At 44.8% G+C, this 8,458-nt stretch overlaps 1 long non-coding RNA gene across 1 annotated transcript; it reads right to left on the reverse strand.

Moving 5' to 3' along the window:
- Positions 1-2,163: 2,163 nt before the first annotated feature.
- LOC128804287 (uncharacterized) lies at positions 2,164-5,938 on the reverse strand. The gene is made up of 2 exons (XR_008435999.1): positions 5,554-5,938; positions 2,164-2,330 (listed from the first exon to the last, which is right to left on the reverse strand). It is a non-coding gene; the product is annotated as an uncharacterized LOC128804287 (long non-coding RNA).
- Positions 5,939-8,458: the final 2,520 nt, after the last annotated feature.

Raw genomic sequence — 8,458 nt, forward strand, 5'->3', positions numbered from 1 at the left:
CCCTAAGGGCAGCACATAATCCTCCCTGTTGCAAGAATATTAAGTCCAATCCTCTACGATTTTATAATACTACCTCTGACAGGGATCTTACAGACTTTTCAAGGGCTGAGATCGACTGTTCAATACGGGCTAAGTCTTCATCTACAGCAATCCTCAAGGAATTAAATTCTTGATTCTGTTTTACTAATGATGCCACCCCGGTGCCAACACCTGTTCCACCTACAATCATTAGGGTAGCCACTGTCAAGGCTGTGAAGGGTTCCCTTTTTGATAAGTGATGTTCAGAAGTGACTTGAGCATTAAACACATATTCCTCAGGATGATAAATGATTTTAGGGACTATTACCACTTGTATGCAAAACTCAGAGACTTCGTTGAATAGGTCAAGAGCAATACAGGGTGTAAGCCCCCCTCTGGAGCATATCCATTTAGTATTTTTGGCTGGAATCAACCATTCTGCCGGGTTACTCCTATGCTGTGCTTTACTGACTGTTTTACACAAATGTTTCTTTTGCCACGGGACTCTCCCTATGCATCGTCCCTTTCCAGTTACTGCTGCTAACGTTATCCCTTGGGTTTGGGGGTCTTTCCAGTTAAATTGTGGCGGATTGCTCCCATTAACTCGCTTGGGTTTCTCATTGAGCCCTACTGCCTCATAGAAAGGAGGTTTAATATCAAAGCACAGCCAGCATTGTTCAGTAACGTTAGGTCGTGTTACATTGAGGACTTGGTACGCTGCCTGCATAAGTTTCCAAAGGGTACTTTGCTGGGGATCCGGGGTCGGGAGTATGAGGGTCCCGTTTCCGGGCATTGTGGTGTCACTGGTCCCTATAGCTGTCTCGGTTAACTTCTCCTCAGCAATTACAGAGTTAGGGCCTATGGGTAGAGGATCATGTGGTAGGATTTCCTTTTTTATTTGAATGTACCCTCCACGATCCTTACCCGGTTCCCAACACCTTACTCCCCAAGTTTTTCCTACCAGCCATCCTGGGTCCAGGGGGTTGAGCACCTGTATTTTTCAAGGACCTACAATTCCCCATATACAGAATTTCTCCTTGAGTGCCATACCATGGAACTTTGCATCCTTTAGGATACCATGAGACCTGTAAAAATTTATCTGGATGGGTGACAGCCCAGGCAGTTGCTATGGTTTCACAGCCCCAATATCCACATAGATATTCCCCAGGGTAATTACAATATCCCCTCCCAGGATTGGAGCTAGGACACCAATAGATAGCGTGGAAGTCAGGTTTACTCCATCCCCACACAGAGTTCACCAAGTCCTCATTAGTAACTAAAAAAGTAGGAGCTACAGTGGTGGCATTTTGCTTAACAACTTTCCCTTGGTCTATTTTGGTCAGAGTCCAATTAAATGGCTGGTGTGCATAGTCCCCTTGTACAGGCCAGGTACAACATATAACTAATATGTACAGAATTTGCCAGCAAGGGTGGAGTCCAAACCGCCCCAGAACTTGATTATCATTATTTCCCCCTTCCCGCTGTTTGGTTTGACATGTTATTGCCGGGCTCACCTTTACCCTTGGGAGATCAGTACCCTTGAGGCAGTTCTTGAAATACCTTTGAATTGTCCCAGTTTGAGGGCTTTTTCCTCCACTGCTTCTTATCCCTCTGCCTCGCTCGCCGACCCGGTTGCTTCGAGCCGCGAGGTGTACCATCTTCTCGGCAGCAAGGATATTCTTCAGGAGGACCCTTACTCTGTTTTTTGCTGCCTCTTTTTGAATGATTCCCAATTCTTATCCTTCACTTGCGGTGAATTACACTGAATTCCAGGTAAAGTCTTCAGGCAATTCCCTTTTATAATTTGAACAATTAGGGGAATTGGTTCATTAGAGTGGTAACAACAATTTTCAGGCCTAGCCCCCTTAGTAAACACCTCCCACCACTCTTGGGATTCCCTTGGTAGGGTCCCGTTCTCTTCTCCAATCTTTAGGACTGACTTTGTCAGTTCTCTTTCTAATTGGTAACACCCTTTACAAATACCCCTAGGAGGGGTACCTCTATAACTATGGACCCACCACCGTTCCTGGCAGATTTTACAAATATAGCATACAAAAGGGTAACAATCACAATCCTTATTTGTACAATAGACTCTAAAATCATCAGTTACAGGATATCCATAATCCAATATCTCACTATACCAGCTGGTTTGTACAATTTTTACTGAGTCCATTAAGTCCGTTTAAATGTGACCTTAAGATCTCCGGGTTGGCTGGTTATTCTCCAGGGGTCTTCGGCAGCAGCAGCAGTAATCGGTCCCTTTATTCGGCTCGCATGTGTCCATCCCTTCTCGGCGGTTCTGACTGCAGTTTCTGTAGTAAGTAAAACAACATAGGGGCCTTCCCAGTTTGGGATTAGTGAGGTTTCTTTCCAGGTTTTTTTATTAACACCTTATCACCTGGTTTTATATTATAAAAGGGCCTTTTTAAATCAGGAAGACTGAGAACCGGTGCATTTACTAATTCTGCCTTGAGGTCCTGTAGTTTTTCCTCATCTTCCCAAGTCCACTTAAGCAAGCCTTCTTTTGTTAGTTTCTCATATAGGAATTTTACTTTCCCGCTAAATCCCTCTATCCATTGTCTACAGTACCCAAACAGTCCTAACAGCTGTCTAACCTCCCGCTTTGTCCTTGGCCCTGGCATAGCTAAGATTCCCTTAACCCTTTCTGGGTCTAGTTTCTTCGTTCCTTGATTCAGTCTATGTCCGAGATACTTCACCTCTTTTTCCACAAATTGTAATTTGGATTTTGACACTTTGAGTCCTTTCAGGCTTAGAAAATTGAGTAATCTTTTACTCTCTTCCCTGACAATTTCCTCTTCTTTCCCAGCTACTAACAAGTCATCTACATACTGAATCAGGACAGCCCCTTCTCTCAACTGAAAATCTGTAAGCAGCTGCTCCAGTGCCTGGCCAAATAAATTAGGGGACTCTGTAAACCCTTGTGGGAGTACCGTCCAACGGAGTTGTTGTTTCCTGTGGGTGTCTGGGTCTTCCCATTCAAAGGCAAAATAGTCCCTACAACTTTCTTTAAGGGGACATGCCCAAAATGCATCCTTTAAATCTATAACACTATACCACTGATTTTCGGGGCCTAACTGACTTAATAAAGTATGAGGGTTAGTTACTACAGGGAATCTTTCTACAGTCCTTTTGTTAATTTCTCGTAAGTCATGTACCAAACGGTATTTCCCATCGGGTTTTTTAACAGGAAGGATAGGAGTATTAAAAGGGGACATGCAGGGTTCTAATAACCCTTGTGCTTTTAATCTTTCAATTTCAGGTTTGACCCCTTTCCTTCCTTCATTTGGAATTGGGTACTGCTTAACTCTAACTGGGACTTCAGGATTTCTTAATATTATCTCAAAAGGTTTTATGTCCAATCGGCCAGCTTTTTCTGGGGTATACCACACTTCAGGGTTAATTTTCTGTTCGTCCTCTACCCGAAGAGGACATAATTTAATATTTAGCTTCTTGTCATTTATGTCGATTCCAATTCCTAATTCAATCATCAAATCTCGTCCCAGTAAGTTATAGTCAGCCTCTGGAACTAACAACAGTGACCCTATACCTATTTTGGAGCTGGTTTCAAAAATCACGTCTTTGATTACAGGCACTTTAAAGGCTTCCCCTTTTGCCCCAACTACCTGTATTGTTTCTCTTGATAATTTACACCCTGAGGGAAGGGTTTGAACCGTTGATCTCTCAGCTCCTGAGTCCACAAGAAACTCATATTCTTGCTGCTGGGGACCAATTTTTAGTTTTACCAGGGGCTCTGTTTTTTCCTGGGTCCCCAGCAAATAGAGCCCCTGACCCCCTCAATCTTCCTTGAATTGCTTTTCATCTGCCAACCTTTTTCTGCATTCCCGCCGAAAATGCCCTCTCTTACCACAATAAAAGCAGCTTCCTTGTCCACTCTCCTTTTCTCTTCTCCCTTCTTCTACCTTCTGGCCCTTCAGCTTACTTCCCTGGAACTGACTAAACGTTCCCCTCTGCCCTTCACGTACCACAGCCATCATCACTCTTGCTTGTTTCCTATGTCCTTCCTCCTCTCTCCGTACATACACTTTCTGAGCTTCCCGCAACAATTCATCCAGGCCTCTACCATGCCAATCCTCAATCTTTTCCAATTTTCTCCTAATATCAGGCCAGGCTCTGGCCACAAACTGGGTCTTTAACAACATCTGTCCTTCCGGAGTGTCAGGGTTTGCTCCGGAGTACAGCTGAAAAGATCTCCGGAGCCGTCCTAACCATTCCGTGGGGTCCTCATCTTTCTTTTGACTCTCACAAAAAGCTTTATTCACATTCTGCCCCTTAGGGACTGATTCTCTGATCCCCTGGATAAGAATTGTTCTTAAGTCTGCCATATGTGTCCTATGCAGGGGATCCTACTTATCCCAATTAGGACGCTGTAAAGGCCATTTAGTATCTGCTTGGGGTCCTGCCTGATGGTCTCTATCCCAAATCCTCAGACCGGCCGTCCTGATCATCCCTCGCTCCTCAGATGTGAATAAAATCCCCAGTATTGACTGCATTTTGTCCCACGTATACACATTGGGCCCCAGAAACTGATCCACCCGCTCTGCAACTCCGAGGGGGTCTTCCAATAGATGTCCCATTTCTTTCTTGAGCTCCCTCACATCTCCTGAATTAAGAGGTACCTCCACATAACCTATTCCCGGAATTTGGGCTGGTTGTCCCTGCTGACCAGCATTAGGATTAGGGATCATTCCCAAAGCTACTTCCCTTAATGGATATAGAGCTTGCCTTTCCCTCTCGCTTTTCCCCCTTGTTAGGCTACGAGTAACACGACGATTTTCCTCAGGGATCGGTTCCAGGACTTCTACTTCCTGGTTTTCAAGATCCCCCCCTTGATCTAAATTGGGGTAGACTACTGGTGGTGCTGGTGGAAGTAGAGGAGGGGGAGGTATGTATGGTAGAGGGGGTGCAGTTGGAACCTCCTCAGGCTTTTTATTTTTCTTCTTTTTTTTTTTCTCCCTGGGTGCTTAAGGCAAAAAGTTTTGCTCTTGTTTCCCCCACTATCCAGAGAGCAGCGTACTTGCGCTCTTCCATATCAAAAGGTTCTTTAGAATTTACATAAATGTTTAATGCCTGGCAAATCCAGTCCTCGAATCTTCCAAACACTGGCCAAAATAAATTATCACCACAGATTTGTTTCCCTCCCCATACTTCCATACAATAATGTATCATTTTTGCCCTATCCTTCCCTTTTCTTGAAGGGTATTCATCCCAAGATTTTATTATTAAACCTAACGGACTGTCAGGTGGTATCTGGGGAAACTTTACTGGGGTCCCCGTCCCCATGGAATCAGAGGGCTTGCTTTTCCTCTGTCCCATCTTCCAGGACACCTTCACACACACACACACTCGCGGCCCCCTGTTCGTGGCCCAGCCCCTCTCGGGGTCTGGAAACCGCACTACTTAGAGGTCCACACTTGCCTCATCCTAAAAGGACGTCTCGTACGTTATGTCCTGGGATCCCAACCCCAACCGAGCGGATCCCACTTTTATACTCACGCTGTCCTGCGTCTTCGCCCGGGCTTCGTGCACAAAGATTACGGGGTTACCGGTATCCCTTTTGCTTAATACCGAATTTAGGTTCGTCGGTAAGGGCCCGAGAAGGAAAAGCCTGCACCAGGGCCGCTGAAAAGGCAGCGGGGCGCCTCCCTGATTAGGAATTCCTGCCCGTTTGCCCTTATCCGAGTCACGGCACCAAATTTGTTATGGACAAAGTCAATTGGGGAGGCTAATTATAGATAAATCAATTAACAAGAATTTATTAAGCAAGCGGTATTAAGCAAAAAACAGCGCTGGGCGGCCGGGGAGTTTCCACTCTGCCACGGCGCACCTTCCCCCTTTGACCTTTTTGTTTTTATAGTCCCCCCTCTTTTTCGGTTGACGTATTTTCTCTCGATGCACTCTGCGCCGGTGCAATTGGTTGCTAGGGGGGTCCTTTTTCTCTCTGCCCTTGGTGATCATAGGGATGAAGGCTCCTTATCTTCTTTGCCGGTTGTCCTTGGTCTAAAAGTTAGCTTGTATATAGTTAGTTACACAGTCTTCTGTGCTAGCTGCATTTGCACAATTCTTAAGCAGAATACTTGTTGTTTATCAAACCCCCCCCTTTTTTTTTTCTCCTCTTTCTCTTCTCACAGTCTGAAATTCTCTATTCAGTTTAAATTCTTATTTTCTTTCAATGTTCGTTTTGATGAACAAAGACCTTTTTATTACAATACCCACCTCTGTTATGTTACCATAGGTTGTCATAATCCACGTCACTCCCCTGTCATTTGTCCCTATTGGGCAAACCAGGTTTCCACCCCTGTCCACCCACCCCTTACTTAATCTGTTGCAAGGTCTTTGTCCAGCAGCCTTTGCACTGCGTTCAATCCAGATAGCATCCCACCACACATGGGGGAATAAAAGTTCCTTGGACCAGCAAACAAGTGTCCTTCTCTCATCCCTTCGCTCCCTCTCAGCATGAAGCTACCAAAGCTGCGTTACCCATGCTGCAATGCTCAGCACTATCAGGGAGGCAGATGCTTACATAACCCTGGAGTGCCCGCTCACGTGGCGGCCATTCGACCACATAGGCAGCGCTAACCAGTGCTTTTCAACTGCTTGAGGTTGTATAGCAGGCAGCTGCCACAGGGAACTAATCCTTCTTTGCCTCCTGAGCACTTTCTCATTAGACCAGGGAAGAAATAAGCAGCCAAAGGGAGCATATATGACAGACCTTCTTCAACCTTCATATCTTGTAAAGAGGGTATGCATGGATGGTTTTGTTCATGCTGTCCTGATATAAAAAGAGCAAGAGATCGTACTCCTTTAAAATGCCTGTATTAGAAAGTGACCAGCTCGGGTGGGGGCCCAACAGGTCACACGCACGCTGACGCTGCTTCCCAGAGTGGCATGGAGGAGGAGGAGTGCAGCTTTGTCCGCTTTGCACACAGGCAGAGCTGGGGATTCCATCCTCACGGGAGCGGCAGAATTCCACAGTCTGACTTGTGGTCAGGGGTCCTCATTCTAGCCGGCATCTGGTTAGAGTGAGACATTAGAAAGGTTCCTGTGGACACTAGGACTAATTGCTCACCCTTTGCAGTAGTTTGAATCCTTCAATTTCATTGTGGCTTGCTGTTTTAGGGGGTTTTAGTGCTGCATTCATATCACTTCCTCCTCACAGTCCCAGGTACCATTTTCTAGGAAGCAGTAGGGGTGAAACCCAACCCGACAGAAAGGGATTTCTAACAGGAGATGAGCAATAGGTAATTAACAGGGGATGAATGACCAGCCATAAGGTAACACTTTATAACTTTTGAGAAATAAGCAATTTCTTACTCATAACAGTCCCATCTCAGGTCTTTCTTCAACTAAATAAGAGCCAGACTAACTAATCCCTCTTCCCAAAAATCACCTCTAGCTGCCTAAATAGTCCACTATAGCCCTTCATCCCAATTATTGCCAGAGCAATATGACCAGCTCATGAGATCATTGGTCAGTGTAATGTACTCTACTCCAGTAAAGTCATTCTCTCCACCCACTTCACCCACTCTTCCTATTAACACCAAACTTTATGGATTCTTTCAGAAACACCTGTGAAATGAGATTGCACCTTTATCTCCCACTGACAGAAGGCAGGAAGCTGCCTCCTGTTCTATTAATTCACAGACCTCCAACCCCATTTGCTTTATACAAAAGCAAAAAGTAAGGCATAATTCCCTCCCCTTGTTTCAGAAAGGAAATTAAATAAGAAAATGAAAAATGGTTTAGTATAATATAGCTCTTCAAGACCCTTAGCCAGGTTACCTTTACAAATCATGCTTGTTTTCCAGAGATATTTGTTCATGCAATGGAAAAATATGGAAAACAACCCATCTGCCCATGTGGGTGTAGCCTTCATTTTCCTCTTAAAAAACCCTGACATTTCTCTCCCTTTTCAGGCCAAAAGGAGAGGGCTAATCACATAAGGGAACCCCCAAAAGCCTGTTTCCTTGTCCCTGTTCCACTGCACAGGCTTTGGCAGAGACGCAGCAGGGGTCCAATGCAGCTGTTGGAGATCCTGCCCCGCTTTGCCTCTGGCTCCTGCTATTTTGCTACTATATAAGCAGTATAAATACCAAAAAGAGAAGTCTGTCAGGCAGACCATTTCTCATTATTTGGAAATTAGCAAGCATTATACTGTTTCTAAAACTAATTGTTTCCATTATCAAAACACTGCAATGCTATATGCATCCACAAGAAATCATCACACAAATGTATTCCTTTCTCCAATATACTGGGCTTTTTTTCCCCCTGTGAACAGTTCTCTTCCCTTTTTTTCTGAGATTCCATTCAAGAGAAATGTAATAAAAACTCAGGTACAAACGGACTGTTGGAAACTATTTGCTTGTGCCTTTCAGTACGAGAAAATTTGTTCTCCTTAATT

Source organism: Vidua macroura, chromosome 2, assembly GCF_024509145.1.
Source record: "Vidua macroura isolate BioBank_ID:100142 chromosome 2, ASM2450914v1, whole genome shotgun sequence".
Classification (NCBI taxonomy): Eukaryota; Metazoa; Chordata; class Aves; order Passeriformes; family Viduidae; genus Vidua; species Vidua macroura.